Source organism: Galleria mellonella, unplaced genomic scaffold (genome assembly GCF_026898425.1).
Source record: "Galleria mellonella isolate WM207_F2 unplaced genomic scaffold, CSIRO_AGI_GalMel_v1 utg65, whole genome shotgun sequence".
NCBI classification, from domain to species: Eukaryota; Metazoa; Arthropoda; class Insecta; order Lepidoptera; family Pyralidae; genus Galleria; species Galleria mellonella.
The window spans coordinates 3,079,809-3,098,952 of record NW_026442138.1 but is presented as its reverse complement, the minus strand read 5'-3'; the positions used below and the strand labels follow the sequence as shown (position 1 = coordinate 3,098,952).

Genomic DNA, 19,144 nt, shown 5'->3' with positions numbered 1-19,144 from the left:
TTGACCAATTATAGAAAGTTCCATGTTCAGACAAAATAAACTTAAAATTAAACAACCAAAAGGAAACTGCGCAAAAGCCAAGCAGCTGCAGTTTCTTAACTGTATATCTACCCACCCTTTAAGTGGGAATGGAATATGGAATTACCGGTTATGGATGCACGTAATGGTATCATGGTGTGTATTTTGAAATATATATGGTGCTGATTATGTGCACAGTGAGGGCTATGGTTTATTTACCATTTGTATTAAGCAAATTTTTCACATGTATGTTCTAACAGACGTGTCTGTTAAGTAACTAAATCTTGAAAAACCACTATGAGATTACGGTCTTAGTACGCACTGCGGTTAACCGCGCTCGGTTTTGAACCGCCAAAACTGTAATGTATGGCTTACTATTACACACACTACAAGTGATTAGTAGTTTTTACTACTAACCGGTTTAATAAACGCAGTTTTGTAGCGGTTAGAAAACGCGCAAGTTTTTTTTTTTTTATATTCGCTTTGCGGTCTATTGAACATAGTTTCAGAAAGTGTTTTAAATATCAAAGTACTAGGGGAACATAACCTTGCAGGAGCCACATGTTGGTTTACAAGATATTGATTTAAAGATATAGATAGAGATAGATGGATTTGGAAAATCGGTCTGAAAGTTATTGCCTGTTCACTTCATATGCAGTTAGGCGTCTTGATTTTCTAATTTGTTTAATTATTCTTTGCGGCTATGTCACGCAATTAAATAGACACAATTCTGAATCGATTTTCATACTTTTGTTGTCGATAGATTTTCTATATTTATTATGGAACTTTCGTATTTCTTTAAGAAGCAAGAAAATAGTTATATAGTTATATATGCACAAATTACAAACATACACGCACGCACGCACAAACACACAAGCACTCACACACACACACACATATATATATATATATATATATATATATATACCATTTTGTAGTGAATTAAGTTGGATTAAAGCGAATTAAATCAATAATAATTATTAAAATTTAGTTTATGTTTGACGAAAGTTGCATTTGGTTTTGTGTATTTTTTTGTCATTTATGTTATCTCGCTTTTTTTTGTGTATGTATGTTGTAATTTGTGTGCTGTAAGTAATGCAAATAAAATTATCTATCTATCTATAATAATTTTGCTATGATATCAAAATGATTTTATAATATTAGAGATTGGTTTAGAAAATCGTGCTATAGTATCGACCATAAAGTTTCTGACACATCTCAGAGTACACCCATTCAGAAGGAAAATATAGTTATTGGCCATTCCAAAACTGCTTATTTTTGATCGCAGTATTTAATCTGTGGGAAAGTACCATTTTATACTGACCTCTGGCAGTTCATCGAACCCTACTCAATCAACTCATTCTTAATACCTATGGGGTCTGAATAAAATGGTGATTATCATAGATTAGTATCGAGATGTTTTGGTATCATTTTAATTGAAACCTGATACCCAATAGTGTATGGAGGTTTATGTCGAACATTTCCCAAACAGACAGTTCTGTTGCTTTTTAGTTTATGTTAATTAAAAATTCTACTATCAATAATTGCTTCGAGTTTTCGTAGAAATAAGTATAATGTAATAAACTAAAACAATAATTATGAACTGTCAGTTTGTTCGTATCGTGAAGGGAATTTGAGAATGGGTTAAGATTAAACTATTGAACGTTTGGGGTAGGAATTTATTATTTATACTTTTTTGCAACTCGCAAGTTGGATAGGATACTTTATGTGTCATTTTTGTGATTTCAGTACATTAAATATTCTGTGAGCTAGGTTGGAATCTACCCATGTTCTAAATTTCATTCAAATATGTCCAGTACTTTTTGTGTAAAAGGTCCGTGCATCCTGACAAATTTCCACATTTATAATAATAGTATTAATAATGTTTAAATGTGTTATATATATATATATATATATATATAATATTATACAAAATATATATTTTTATTTTACACTTTATTGCATCATTTATAAAATAGTAAATACATTTAATTGTAATGTATATATATCTTATATATAAAATTCTCGTGTCACGGTGTTTGTTACCAAACTCCTCCGAAACGGCTATACCGATTTTTATGAAATTTTGTGTGCATATTCGGTAGGTCTGAGAATCGGCCAACATCTATTTTTTATACCCATCACTGATAAGGGTGACCCACCCCGAAAATTTTATTTTTATTTTTTTGACAATTTTTTTTATATTTATTTAAATATGATTTAGCATTGAAAAATACATACAACTTTAAATTTTCACCCTTTTACGATTAACCCCTGTATTTTAATCGCGATTTTTATATTCCGCAATAGGGTTGCAAGATGGCAATCGAAAATAATAATTGTAGTACGATATATTTTCATGTATATTTCATGTATATATATATATATATATATATATATATATATATATATATATATATATATATATATATATATATATATATATATATATATATATATATATATATATATATATCTTATCGTTTATAAAAATAAAAATAACAGTTTCAGGTTAAGAATATGAAAAACTGTGCTTAATTTTAGTAAAGAGAAATGAAGAGAAAAAATATTGGAAACCAAATTGTTCTTGTGAATGTAAAAATAGCCAGGCTAACTTACTTGTATTTTTGTCGTGAATGCTCGACTACTTTTGGGACCATCCGGGACCCTTAATCATAGATGGCATGACGCGAACGCGAGTCTGAAAGAAAAATGTTTTATGCGTGAATTAAAGTTATTATAATACTACTCGTAAAAGTATTGCAATAATTTTTATCTATATTGTTGTTTACATTTTACCATAAAAAATAGTCGATACTAATTTTACTACGGGAAATGTTTATAAAAATATATGGATAGATCACGTGCATAAAGTCATGGTTAAAACTAGTACAATTTTTAATCCAATATAAAATAGCAAACAAGTTGAATGGCAATCTGATGGAAAATGGTAACCATCGCCTAAAGACATAAACAGCACAATTGACATAACAGTATACACTGTGTCACCCATGTTACGCAACGATATGCAAAGGATACGATCATGCAACGCCATTCCTCTGGACTATGATGCTATGTCTCTATATCCTGTAATTGCTTTGCCAATATCTCCTCTTTAAACCGAATTACAGCTATGCTAAGACAACTGCATCACAGCAGAAATGGAACAGAGGTACCCAAGCAGACGGATATAATTTTTAGTTCCCATATATACCTAGTATAAAAATTAAAATGTAAATAAAAATAATAACATTATTACTATTGTAAAAATTTGACTATTTATACTTCAACAAAAACAGTCAATTTCATTCATGAAACGATGAAAATTAAACCTAAAAGCTATATTGTTTACAGAAAAAAAAATCATCAAAAACAATGCAGATTTCGCGTAACATACACATAAAAAAAAAACAATCGAATTAAGAATGTCTTCCATTTTTGAAATCGCACGAAAATAAGACGATTTCCGATGATACCGAATTGTAACTGAAAATCGATTCAATTAAATCGGTTCTAAAGGTTTAGCAGATAAGATAAGGGAAGGGTTAATACAATTCTATTTCAATCGTTCTGAATCTCTTCTGTGTTTTTGTTTTATCTTAAAATTGAATGCTCGGCTCGACAGTACACTCAATTTTGATTAGCAAATAAACAAAGGGTTGTTCAACAAAATAAACAATAAATAAATTACTTGTATTTCTAATTATATAGATATATAATAATATATAATTATAGTTACTTATACATATGGAGACTATGTATAAAAGTCGTTTGCTTGAGCACCTCTGTCCCAATTGTTTTTCTACCGTGAAGCAGTTATGTTTGCATGGCTATGTTTCAGTTTGAAGGGTGGGATACGGCAGTGAATTTACAGGGTACCTACAGACGAATAACACCTAAGTCCTCAGGAATGGCATGGTCGAAGGATACATGGTAGCGTCCCTCTTAAAATCTCACCGAAGGTTAATTACGGTTGCCAACCAGCTTTTTAAGCGTGGCAACTGCTGGCAAAACTCCCCAATAGTGGGAGGCCTATGTCCAACAGTGGACAGTAACGGTTGATATTATCAATCTATCTATGTTAACTAAAACTGTATCAAATCTCAAAATTGGTTTTACTATTTAGTTGTTTGAAGTAAATAACTAATCTGGAAATATATCGCTTCAGCAGTTTTTTTTTTAATGGATGAAAATGGAATAGTAACCCCGCCTGCACAACCGGTATACACCGACGAGGCACCAGTGGAAGATGATAGGTGAGAATGAATGTAAGTCAGTTGGCCCACCATGATGAATTCGACAAGAATTAAACATGATGGTTTCCAGGGGGAACCGCGTGGAGGTCGACCTGAGAGGCCCATATTGCTAGCAATGGGGCTATTAGACCCCATTACTAACAATTCCTTTCCCCCTCACTTCAGCAGTTAGCTAGTATAATGTCTTAACAATAATTTTAAAATTACATATTAATATTAAAATTTGATATACAAAATTGTCTTCTGCCCACTCGATACTGATTTAATTATTGAATTTTATTTAACGATGTCAGTAATATTTATTCTAATAAAATTTATCTCTCTATAGATCTGAAAACATTGATATGTAGGTGTTGGTCTTAGATTACATAGATAGAGTGTCTCCATACAAATGCTTCGAGAAAAGCGAGTCAAGTTTTTTATACAATTTTGCATGACAAATAGTTACGAGTGTTTCCCTTATAACTTCTATATTTATTTTGTTTTATAATTTTTGCATCTTTTTAATGTATAACAATTCATTCTTGTTATTAAATACTTAAATATAGATACAACAAAATACATTGTATGCGTAAGTATAAAAAAACACTGATAAAAAAATGAGTCAGCTAATTTGCCAATTAGCTGATAAAAAGTTGAACCGTTTTTGAGACTGGATACTCTATCTAGATAATCTAAGGTGTTGTATATAAAAGTAACTTTTAATATGCCAATAAATATAAGCATTTAGTGAATAGTTCTGGATCAGTACACAGTGTAAATGTTATTCAAAGTAGTTCATTAATTATGTACTTCTTTTTCTTGACGCCTTTTTATTTAATCCACAAGTTCTATCATTAACAGAAGGTAGAGTTCAAATGGAGTTTTGCAAAGTTCGTGTCGTTAAAGTTATCCGTATGGTGACTTAATAAGAATTAATATAATATGACAGCGCTCCTTATCATTTACAAGATGTCGTCGACTAGGAAAATAAGGGGCAAAATACAAATGTAAAATAAAGAAGATACAGAATAAAATTATGCTAAGCTGCTTGGTAATGGTAAGCTTATTTTGAAAACTATATTCTGACCTTCTGAAGTGAGTCTTGAGTCTAGGAGAGGAGAACGTTAATGTATACATGCAGCTAATAAGATAATTCAAACGACAATATCGTGTGGTCCCGGCATAGAATGAGTCGCTCCTTCCTTTCCCATGAGTATTGTAAGAAGCTACTAAAAGGCGCCTTTACCGCAAAAAAGACGCCGTTTGTCGTATCTCCTCACTTTCAGGGCACTTCCCTTGATAAAAAGTCAAGTCTAGGAATTCTGGGCGTTGATATATCTTGCGACGTCCAGTTTTGCGGTCATCTGGAGGAGAAGGCTAAGATAGCTTCCAAAAAGTTAGGAGTGCTCAATAGGGTGAGACGATATTTCATGCCAGAACACCGCCTGAAATTATATAAAGCCCAAGTCAGGCCGCATATGGAATACTGTTCTCACCTGTGGGCAGGAGCGCCACAGTACCATTGAAACTGCGCAGAGATGTTGCGTCTCTGTGCATCTTCTACCGAATTTATCATGGGGAGTGTTCTGAGGAATTGTTCGGATTGATACCTGCTGCTGATTTTCACCACCGTACAACCCGCCACAAACTAAAGTTTCATCCCAATCATCTGGACGAGTGGCGGTCTTCCACCGTGCGTTTTTCAAGGCACTTTCTTCCACGCACAACCCTTCTTTGGAATCAACTTCCAGCAGCAGTATTTCCGAACCGATACGACAACATAACCTTCAAGAAAAGAGTATATTCCTTTTTAAAAGGCCGGCAGCACACCTGCAATGCCGCTGGTGTTGTGGGTGATCATGGGCGGCGGTAGTCACTTACCATCAGGTGAGCCGCATGCTCGTTTGCCCCCTGTGTTGTAAAAAAAAAAAAAAAAAAAAAAAAAGGAACATAATGGTCGAGAAATGAGCAACTGTGTTCCTCTGTGTTCTTACGAGTATAACATCACCAGAGCTTCACTGCGGTTGTCAATTCGTCTGCCAAGCGTTGTAACTATTGGCAAACCCCTTTTTGTGGGAAGGCCTATGTTCAGCAGTGGACAGTTAACGGCTAATATGGTGATGATGATTATCAAGTAAATAGCATTTTTATGCAACTTAGAATAGCAAACAAGCTGACGGCCCACCTGATGGAAAGTGGTAACCGTCGCCTTTAGACATGAGCAATACCATGGATGTAACAGAGTATACTGTTTCGCCCATGATACCCCCCATGCGTTGCCATTCCTGAGGACTCAGGTGTTATTCCTCTGTACCCAGTAAATTCACGCCATATGTGGTATATGGGTACCCAAGCAATCGACTTTTGTACAAAGTCTCCCTCTGGTATACTATAATATTATCACAATTTAATCGATATTACATACTATGGAAAATTTAACTTCAATTAATTATTTAAAGCGACTTGAAAAATATCTTGGTCAAGAAAAACTTGTACATGAAATGAGCTAAATATAAAATTGTTCTAGAAATGTGTACATTTTATTATTTCTTACACCGACCGTCATACCATTTAGTTATCTGTACGAACTCGTCCTACTTCTGTTTGTTTGCATTACTCTGTAGGCTTGTCAACGAGCGATACTATAAAATAAACTGACGCAATCAACCGTATCACCTCAGTCCTGTTAAGCAGATTCATATTAAAGATGTATAACTATAAATATTGTCTGAACCAGAATAATGTAATGATATAGCGAATGAGCAAAGCCAATGTCTTTTTTTATTGATAGAGGAAAACAAGCTTACAGTCCACTACAAAGAGGATATCGTCGCCTATAATAATTTGCAATATAAGAGAGGTAGCTAAAACGATGCTGGTATTTTAAAATTTTATAGAATCTCGAAGAACGATATATTTTAGCGCATGGAGACTTAGTAGAGAGCTCATTTCTCATTTGTCTCACAATATATGTGGGAAAGAAATAGATGCGATGTCGATTGATAATGTGACATGCAAACAAAAAGTATGAATTAATTCTAGCTCTTTTGCGAGAGATTCAGTAATACATTGGTGCAGATAATAGAAAGTCTTGTAACTCTTACTAATTATACAAACAATAAATTGAAAAGTACCCGTAACCGGCGAGCGTGTATGAAAAGATTGATGAATGTGGAAGAAGCGAAAGAGGTTTGTTTGAATCGAAGCATTTGGCGTTCCATTGTTTCTGCCTACCCTAATGGGAGACAGGCGTGACAGATATGTATGTATGTATGTAAATTGAAAACTAATGTACTGATCATAATACACGTGTTCTCATTAAATTTACGAACAGTCGACTCGGAAGAAATTTATTTACATTCTTTTTGAGCAACTCCATTCTGCAGTCTCTAGGGGCAATCTCGGCAAGTAGCTCATTCCACAATCAAAGCGTTCACAGGAGGAAATTTCTCTGAAACCGCACTTTACACAGAAAAGAACAAGACAGAATGTCTTTCTTTCTCATGTACAAGTATATTACAAAGTAAATGTATTGACAAAGAAATTGATTTTTTCGCTACTTATCAAGTTAACCAATAAATACTACAGTAGACTGGAATCTGGAACAAAGATACTCATAATATAAGTAGAGTACGAAACGAACTCGGTTGTTTGTACTTTTGGCCTAATATAATAATAGTCAGTAACATAGATAACAAAATGTCTACCAGATGATTATACCATGTGATTCATAAAACTGGAAGTAATTCATAAGAAAAAATATATCTACAAGAAACTAGTCAAAAGTATGTAGATTATTTTGGGTTTAGAGGTTAGATTCTGCTACAAATGCTAAAATAGGTAAGTGGAAGCATTAACAATGTTTTCTGTTGTTTCACCAGTCTAGAACATTGTATTCTCTTGCAAACTAATTTGGGCCTTATATACTAACTACTAGAATATACAACTGCACTATTATTTAAAATACCTAATCAATTACTGGTATTTAATATTTCATAACAAGTATGAAGGACGAAGATTTTTTTTCTTAAGAACATTACAAATACAGAAAAGTTCCAACCAATTAAGTTCTTAATCAACTCACCGGATAATTATAATGCAAATCCAACCAAGTAATTGCAACATAAATCTAATGCTTATTCATTAGCAGACCTCGTGATATCTCACTCTGAATTTATCTGCTCACCGTGTTTTGCTTGCTTTACAGCATATCAGCTACATAGTAGAACACTACAAAAGTTGAAACCGGTATAGATACTCTAATTAAGTGGTAGATATTTTAAATAATTGTCGGAAACCAGAAACCCGATATATAAAGTACTTACCGGGTTGGCGAAATAAAATGATAGTGAAATACTCTGTGCGAGTACTGGATCGATTATTTTAATTAAAGTAGTAGCGAGTCTCGCTACAAACTTGGTGCTTCCTATTATATTTTAATTTTTCTTATATTTCAAGTCGTCATTTCTCTCCGTTTAACTGATTGCACTTTATGACAAATTGATACTATAGATTATGTATAAGTCACTACACTGCTATATCTATGATACTGCTCATGTCTATAAGCGACGGTTACCACTTTCCATCAAATGGCCGGCAGTTTGTTTGCCATCATAAGTTGCTTAAAAAATCTGATTTGATTTGGGTACTACAAAGTTTGCCAGGTTCGTAAGATTCAATAGAATTTGTGCAGAAGTAAAAATTTTGTCAATTTTTATAAAATTTGCCATAATTGTTGAATACCTGAGACTATTTATTAATAAAATTAAATATAATAAATGCACCCAATATTGCACACCCAACATTGTTAATAGAGACAGGTGATTTGCAAATATTGTATTAGTTTTATAACATAACATACCGCGACGTGTATGAGGAAGAAACTAGTCGAGCATTCCCGAAATCAAAACTTGAGTAAAGCCAATATAAATATTTACTATGCTGAAAATAACTCAAAATGGTAAAGCTATAGTTGACTTTCTATATAATACTATAAAATAATCATTTCCAATTTCAATTTCTTTTTAAAAATTCAGTATTTGCATAAGTATCTAAAGGAGATGACCTTATATTCATAAATGGAATATCTGAATTAGTTATTTCAGAATATTAAAACTTTCTTTAAAATTTTCTCCTCTTTATACCCAGTTATCTAAATTTCAAATCGGCAATAGCAAATTCATTTTGGAAACAGTAATTGGATGCCAGTGTTAATTGATCATTACTGTAACATACAAATTATCGTCTTCTCCTGTACATTTATGGTATTTAGTTTGAAAATTAATGTTACTAAGAGAAACAAACTGATGGCCAGTCCGACAGAAAATATTAACCTATAGACATAAATATGTGAACATTGTATATCCTTATATTACTATGTTTATACAACAAATTGATAACATTTTATATATTTACATTATAATTAAAAATAATAAGTAACTGGTTGAAATATAGTTAAGAGCAATTTACGATAGTCTAAAATGTTCAAAGATGGAAGAAGATTCTCTGTTCCAAACCGAAATGCAAATGTTGCACAGTTCAGTTGGAAATAATTTCTTTAATTATCCGCTGGGATATTTGAACGCATTACTTGTAGGTGGAGTTTATTTTATCTGTGAGGATTTTTAATTAAGGTATTAAATATTTTCGTTTAATACTCATTATTATTAAGACTTTATTATGCAATATTCTGTTTGCATTATTTTAAAGTTTTTTTGTTTCTGTTTTATCTAGTAAAAATATAGGTTTATAGGCTTATAGTATGCTGCTTGAGTCACTGTCTCTAGATATATATATATATATATATATATATATATATATATATATATATATATATATATATATATATATATATATATATATAACTGTCAAGTACTTTTGACTGGATAAGATTTTTGACTGCAACATATATACACATGTATACTTCTATAGTCTCCATAGAAAAAGGTGACATTAATTAACGAAATTTTAATTATTCTAGGAAAACAGAATACAAACGGTTAACTGTAAAAGCATTAAAAAAACTAATCAAATCCTAGTATTTAACATGCACATGAAACTAGAGGAAGTTTCTGTTAACACATTCTCATTACCGTAGTGTTTAATGAGAACAGCCACTCAATAAAATTCAACGGAATACGTGAATGAATAGGCCCTCTAGTAACAAGAGCACGCGTCCCGTCCTAAACTGATTTTTTATCTTCGTAGAAATACTCAGTGATTTTAACATCCCACTGTCAAACAATTGTGACACTATGACAATAGCACTCGAAGTATCCTCCAGTTATGTTTCATTCTGTTGTGTTGCTCTCAAGTGCTTTCTATTGTTAATTTGAGGACTTGTAAAAACAATTGAACAATCGGTTTCAACTTTACAATTTTCTACGCGGTTGGTAACGGAAGTCACCAACAGTGATATTTATTATATAAACATAATGGGTTGTATAATTGCATGTTTTAATTTTATCATTATTATTGGTTAATTCTCTTAAAATGCTTGAAAAGTTTGTTTGTGTTGTAACTTTGACGGGATTATTGTAAATAAGCATAATTTATGAGATAAATTTGAACAGTAAGCACAAATAAGGGTCTCAAATTCTGAATCCACTTACTTAATAAAATTCACTTTGTCACGAGTTTTCCTATTACCATATTCGTAGCAAGGCTTTACTAAATTGTCTTTAGAGTAGAGTTTAGAGCAAGTTTGCACATGTACGATTATATCTATAGCTTTGACAAATAATGTATCTATACCAAGTTCCGTTTCTATCTTATTAAGGAGATGGACGTGTTCTTCAAGTTTATATTATCACGTCTCAAACAGTATAAGGAACTTAAAAGTTTGCTCATTTAATGAATCAGCATCGGGACTTTCTATTTTCTTATTTTAATTTTGTCACTTTTTATGTCTTCCACTGGAGGCGATTTGGCGGTTTCTCAAGTAAATTCCGAGGTTGAAAATATTTTAATATAGAAAGATTTAAGATCCTCTATTGAACTTGTAACGCTCGCCACACTGACAAGATGGCCAAAGTTTTTTAATAAAATATGTACAGAACGAGAAGCAAGAGTCGTTACAGGTTTTACGATGTCATCAACATTTTCTTGCCAATCCGTAATTGTCTCCATTCGAAGTTTACTCAATATGAATTCGAAATTGATTCCCAAACCAATTTATCCATTATCGGACAAAGTGTTCACAGTATATCACTCATTAATGGCCATAATTGCTTACAGCTATGTCACAAATTCCCTTTAACTTTGTTTATGGTAGCTATAATTTAATCAGGATTGAAATATAATACAAGGGAAATTTCGAATAGAGGCAGTCGGCCGTAAAGCGTGCTTTACGACAAATTTTGTACAATATTTATGTAATAAATCACTGGCATGATCTGTTTTTCTGTAGCTACTAAACGGAAGTACGAGCGGTTGGGTGGAGAATGAAACTATCTTTGAAAAGAAGTTGGTCTTTAGTGAACGAGACCAAAATAACATTTAAAGTTATGGCGTTCGTAATGAATGCGATAAAAATAAAGAATTTATATTATAAGGCTATAGCAGTTTTGGGTGATAAAATATATCAATTTTTATAGTGGATAGTTATTCCCAATGAGCTTTTAATTAGAAATTTATTTTATTTATCTCTTTGGGAGTCACACAGAAAAATAGGTTCCGCATCAACGTAGATAATATAATCACAGATGATAAGCTAGTAAATCTATTCACAAAATTAGAACCATGGTTCCCCCTGCAATCAACTGAAACGATAGCATTGGGGATCAAAGCATTAAAAATAAACCGAATCAAAGCACAGTCTAAACACGGTTTAGATGTTTTTGAAATCATTTGTAAACATAACTCCCCGCGGAATATTGCTGTGTATAATAAGACTTGCCGTCGGAACCGTTGAAATGTATTGACGTTAGATCACAGTATGATTTGTGTAATTTCGAGAGATAAAGCTAATGCTTCTTTTATTAACCTACTTTAAACATTATGAATTCTATCGTTATCTTTTGTATATTTGCTTATATATTACACGATATATCCTAAACCAATTTTGACAATATCGAAGTTCATTAGTGTCATATTTTATTATTATTGAAGAACATAAATATAATTTAAAAGGAGCAATTAAATAACAAACATTTTTGGACACAACAGAATATCAATGTTTTGGTCTTTTGAGAGCAAAGCAATAAACTGGGTTGCGTCCATTTTGTGTTACTATAGCACAAGCATTAAAGGAAAATATTGTTACTTCTTTTATGCTCTTGGCTTTTTTTGTATATGTAATCTTTTATCTCTTTTTATTGTGTATATCTATGTCTGTTGTTACATTTAAATTATCTATCTATTTATTTTACTAATTATAAAATTGTGATAATAGTACATCTCTACATCAATTAAATGTTTGGTTTGATAAATAACGTATAACTTAATACTAAGTGAATCTCACTTTTTTTTATACAACTTAGAATGGCAAACGAGCTGACGGCCCACCTGATGGAAAGTGGTAACCGTCGCCTATAGACATGAGCAGTACCATGGACATAACAGAGTATACTGTTTCGCCCATGATACCCCCCATGCGTTGCCATTCCTAAGGACTTAAATGTTAGTTCTCTGTACCCAGTAAATTCACGCCATATCCCACCCTTCAAACCGAAACACAGCCATGCAAACACAACTGCTTCACGGTTGAAACACGAATGGGACAGAGGTACTCAAGCAATCGAATTTTGGACAAAGTCTCCCTCTGGTAAAATCTCACGTATTAATTCTTGTTTTTTATACAAATAATAAATTATCTGATAATGTCAAATAATATGATATCATTCTTATAACATCTTGAATATGATTTGTATTAATTGGTTTATATGAATCAACAGTCAACTGGATGAAATCGATTTGTCGTAAAAATATGACCGATTTGATTCGAAGCCAATATAAAAGATCATAAATTTTAAGGCTTCATCATTATAAATTATTTAAAAGCAGAGGAATTCTAACAGTACAACTACTAATAATAGTTGCTAATATTGGCAATCAACGCATAATATTATAAGAATAACCATTTGATTTTAATCAAATAATTCAGTTTTTTTATTGAAGATGCCGCTTAGAATAATTGACGGTTACGATCAGCGGGTGGTATGGCTAATAAATTTATATTAAGATACAACGGAATTGTATATTATAATGTTAGCGATAAATAATAAAGAAACAAGAGTTTGGATAGTTCTTTCCGTATAATGTACTATCGGAGAGCAGGATTTACCAGGACTGTCTTTAAAGACAATCGTACGGAAAAGCGGAGGAAAACACATATTCATTCTTTGTCCATATTTTGTGTAATAGTTCCTTTACACTATTACAGAGTTCAACAAATATCAAACAAATTAATTGTTATGTATGATATATGTTGTATATTAAACTAGCGATCCGCCCCAGTTTCGCGCGGGTACACATTACATCACATCACATTACATTACAAACTTCTAAATTTATCAGTGTTTCTCTACAATATTATGCATGTATAATTATATATATATAATCCTTCCTCTTGAATTATTTTATCTATTAAAAAAACCGCTTCCAATTCCGTTGCATAGTTTTAAAGATTTAAGCATACATAGTGACAGACAGCTAGCGACAGCGACTTTGTTTTATACTATGTAGTGATACACATTTTTTAAATATTTACAAAACCAATTTTCAGATAATCCTTAAAAGTTTTAGTGCATTAAAGTTATATAGTTCGTCATATCAGCCGTTAACCGTCCACTATTGCACATAAGCCTCCCCTTTTAGTTTTGCCAGTAGTTGCCATATTTGGCAGGTGGGCTGGCAACAGCAGTTAGGCTTTGGTGATGTTTTAAGAGGGAAACTGCTGTCCATTACGACCATAAGGCTCCTCTTTTACTGCACCTACGAGATATGAAAGAGTGGCGTATTCTAAATCGGGACCACACGGCGATTATACAGTTTATGTAAGTTTAATGCATTAAAACTTTAGTGTGCTAAAAATGGGTATCCAGTTAAAATAATGTGTATCTCAAATTTTAGGAAATGGATGATAACATACTCGTAGATCCATTAAAATTTGTATTTATAGTAATTTTTATTTTGTTTATTTATCATACATTAGGCATTTTGCACGACTTTGCTAATGTGAGTATAAAGTATGTGTTAAAATTTCTTTCAAATTCGTCCAAACGTTTAAATATATTTACAATTTTTCACATTCATAATATTAAAAGGATTCAATAATTAATAACATTTTGCTACCATGAAAAATATGTATAAATATTTGATGTTGACATAAAACGCATAGATTGAACTAAACGGGATCTTGTTAACCTTTTCCGAACTCATTAGGACAATTTGAAATATGTCTCTTTCAAAACACTGGGTACCTTCACGGGCAATCATCAGTTGAATCTCCTTAATGAGTGGGTCGGTTCTCGACCAAGTTCGCATCATTATCTCGGACGGCGCATTATCTATTCAGAGAGAGGCACATGTCGCCTTTTATCGGAGTTCAGCTAGCATCCTAACTGCAGTAGGGTCGGAATATAAATAGGGAATTTTGTCGTCTAATTACAGTTGTGTTTCACTTAACTTGGCATATTCACTTAACAGGGTCGTATGTAATGCTTCTAAGGTCATGTCTGTTAACGATTTGTTATCTGTCACAGTAACATTATTAACAATTCCAAATATTTGCACCAGTTGAACAAACGAAGGGATAATGTACAAGTTTTTATGTTACTCCTATATACTTCGAATGTAAGTACTTAATTTTTATTGGTTTTATACACCATATTACCATATCAAGTATAATGCCATCAAACCGAAATACAGGCATGCGAGCATAGCTGCTCTGCGGCAGAAACACGAGTGTAACCGATTTATGCAGATGACTTTACAAAATCTCCCTTTCGTATTATTTTAATGGTATTGCTATAAAGCTAAGAACTAATTTAAAACCACATTAATGTACCCGTTGTAAAACAAAGACGCCTTATTTACACACAGTCAACTACTTTACAGAAATCCTCAAACTTTTCTCCAGGTTGAATTTCCAACGAGATCCATTTCTCCGCTATTACCAAGTTAAAATATATTCCGGCGAGATTTATATGGAGTTGCCTTGCTGTCGGTGAAGTCGTGCCAGATCTTCCAGTTAGGATAAATGTAGCGACACGTCTCGAATAACATTAAGTTCCTTATTTTGAACTTAGCTTGATGGTCCGATTACCAGTTCAGTGAGAATTTCAATCCGATATCAAAGTATTGAATTATAACTCTCGAGCAATAACAATGTCTCACAAAGATTCAAAGTATTGATTGAATCGTAAAGGAAAGAGAAAGTGAATATTCTAAAGCAATAATACCTCTCTGTGGACATAAATCAAATGGTAAAAGTTCGCCGATATCAAAATTATAAATCATCGCCACAGAAATATTTTGTTAAAAATATCTCTCTTCAAAACTTGCTTAGACGCCTACAATGAACGCTTATTTTATTTATTTTTCGTCCTTCCAAACCTTAATGATCTTTAATGAAAAGAAGCCGATACTTTTTTTATTTTGTTCGCAACTAAGTACTTTGAGATTTTTAGTTTCTCTTTGAATACCCATTATTTACACTTGAGCGCTTTAGAATAGGAATGTTTAGAATATTTTCATCATATTTATATCAAGATTATTTGTGGTCTTTGGTTAAAAAATACAACTGTTAATTCTACAGTTTTTTTTTTTTATTTATATAATTGAAAATTTATTTCACCGCGATACTGAGAAGAAATTATACAAAAGTATTCTTTAGCATCGAGTACCTTATATCAAAAGTTGGTAACTATTATTTTCAAAAGTAGCTCAGATAAGTAACAAGAAAGTGTAACGAAAGCTATACAACTAATGAAGTACATAAATTGGATAATGTAACGTATGATCATGATGATGATACAGCCGTTAACTGTCTTCTGCTGAACATAAACCTCCCCCTTAGAGGGGTTTTACTAGTAATTGCCATGGTTAGCAGGCAGGTTGGCAATCACGGTTAGCCTTTAGTAATATTTTAGGAGGTGTGACGTAACATACACAAAAATTTTTTTGTTAAGTAAATATTATATTGTAATTTTTTTCTTCAATACACTTTTTTAAAAGAAACAATATCCCAATGTCAATGTCAGTAAATATTAAGATTATGTCCCACAAAAAACCAATTATATATATAAAATTATGTGAGATCAATCTGTAAGTATATCCTTTTAGATAAAAAAAAAGAATTTTCCAAATCAGTTTATAACTGACAGAGTTATGCAGTAAAGAACATAAAAAATGCAACCGAATCGAGAACAACCTTCTTATAGAAGTCTGTTCGAAAAAAAGTGTAAGAACACCAGAATACACCATTGAATATCAATAACGTCAGTACGGGCGCGTTACATCCATCAAATCAAAATGTCGGTCAGGCATACTAGGTGAGTACTCGTATAACATTTGTTAAGAATTGTTCAACTTGAAAGCCGAACGGATGCCGGTGTATGATGAATTTACTGAGTATTTGGAGCATCCTTTTTTATCAGTTAGCCCACACTGATATGGTAGACGTTTTTAAAATGAGAAAAGGAAGTGGGTGAGACGGCCCCTAGAAAATTCCTTCGAGAACTGACATCCATTTGGAACATTATGTGTTCTTTTGTATCGATTATAGATTATACCAGTATATCTGCATTCTAGCAATTTTGACCGCCTTATATATCAATAATTGGCAGAGATTAAAAGTAATTGATATCCTTCTTCACCTCATGTAATACGTGCATACAAATTTCGTAATGATGGATTGAACAGTTTAAGCGTCTAGCGTTAAGAAACAAACAAAAAACACACTTGCACACTTATAATATTACTAAAGATTGAATAGAATATATTATTAATGTGACTTCCGAAATTTTTCAATAAATTCATTTGTAAATTGAAATATAAACAAAAATATACATCTTTTTTATTGATTTCATGTGCAAAAGAATTATTATAGACCAATCAATTTACTTCGCTACACCTTCTTATTTCCGTGTAAAATATTTATTTCCTATTTCAAATATGATAATACACGTGCTCTTTATTTTCCCAAATATTGTTGATGGTACAAATCATTTATAATATTTGGCAAAAGCATTCGAGGAGAACTTGGAATTTCACTCGGAAATTACTTGAAAATTCTCAACGTTGAAATTTGCTAAAGTAAAACCATCGGGAAATTACTTACTTGGCCGTTTATTATTTGTCAAATTACAGGTACAAGTAGATCTTGGGTATTTGTAACAAACACGTAGATATGTCACTGTTATAATAAATGACTTTTTTTATTATTTGATTATTGTTCTTATTTATTTGTAACTGAAAACAAAATACGATAAATATTTCTGTTGATTAGATGGTCAATTTGTTTATGCCTCGAGATTTGTTTGAATGTTTTTTTTTTTTTATTTTGTAAGTTTAATTGGATCTCTTTTATTTCTTTTATTTCATCTCTTTTATATCATCTTCAACTTCCAATTATATTGATGGATTTTTATTATTAACTTAAATAAACTTTAAATTTAAATCAAATCACATTTAGATGAGAATCTAACATATTTGTGATATGTAATCACAAATATGTAATTCTCAATTTATCTACATTAATTAACAAAAATAAATCACTGATTGATTAAAGAACTCTAATAAAAAACAATATTCAATACAGATAGATCATTAATGAAATTATAAATAACGTATTATCCTATTCACTAGTCATAATGTACAAAACTATACATAAATAAAAGTAATTTACGAACAAAAAGATCTATCTCAATCACAAACAATACTCCATTGTTGTAATGAATTGTTTTGTTACATGTTCATCCCAAAACTGCTTGTTCATTGCTGCCTCTATTACACCCACATGTTTTAAATAATGAGACAATACTTTACAAATTAAATCAATTATCTCAAATGCTTATTTATTTACATTTTATATACGTTCAGATTCTAATACTGAAACTTCTATTATAATAATTGCTGCTACAATATCAATTCTATCTAATTTACAATCACCGGTGTAATTTATTCAACGTTTGCATAAAGTTATTGCTGTATTCCCAGTAATATCGTGTTCCAGCCATTAAAATGTTTCAGTAAGTCATAACATTTCGCTGAAACAGAATCATTTCATGTTTCCGCTGTGATGTTGCATTGCTTTCGTTGACTCGTTCCATTAACATGTTCAGTCAATCCGACAACGGTTTAATATTCACATCTGACAGATGCGTTTACTTTTGACAATCAAACAAATCTCGACGCATTAGCCACATCCGTAGAAGTAGTTACAAAATAGTTGACCATACAATCAAACACACTTTCACAAAAGTATTGGCGAGCATTCGTCCAGGGTACACATTGAGTCACTGCACAGTAAATCCTCGAACGCGGGAACCACTATCTGGGTACAAACATCCCTATGCAAACAGCATTGCACCGAGCCCACGATATTACGGACGCGAGATCGTCGGCCGGCAACGATACGCCTCCTCCAACGGTTGGGAAGCGACTGGCTGACTGAAATTATGTTTAGCTGAGGGGCATACCGGCTATTGCATCCGAGTGTAAACGAAAACGACCGAATATAATTTTGAGGTGTGGATGAGATGGGTAAAATTTTATACTGGGTGGAAAGGGATGGATGTGCAGGTGGGGTGGGATGGTTGCACGACGCGTAGGGGTTTTGTATGCAGGTTGAGAGAGAGTGCATTCGACCAGGAGAGGCCAGAGTGAAGATGCCTCGCGGCGTATGTAGTATGGACCTATCATTTTATACTATTAATGAATTGATG

At 32.3% G+C, this 19,144-nt stretch overlaps 1 protein-coding gene across 5 annotated transcripts in view; it reads right to left on the bottom strand.

Moving 5' to 3' along the window:
- LOC116413608 (uncharacterized) overlaps positions 1 to 18,852 on the bottom strand; it is a 209,973-nt gene extending 191,121 nt beyond the window's left edge. For 2 of the 5 annotated variants that reach the window (XM_052900599.1, XM_052900600.1), the window contains exons 1-3: positions 18,659 to 18,852; positions 17,539 to 17,669; positions 2,638 to 2,719 (exon numbers count right to left, since the gene is read on the bottom strand). The gene's annotated coding sequence lies outside the window, so the exon portion shown is untranslated. Of the gene's footprint in view, positions 1 to 2,637; positions 2,720 to 17,538; positions 17,670 to 18,653 lie in introns of all 5 variants that reach the window. The other 3 variants (XM_052900602.1, XM_052900601.1, XM_052900603.1) reach the window with 3 other exon arrangements.
- Between the last annotated feature and the right edge of the window lie 292 nt (positions 18,853 to 19,144).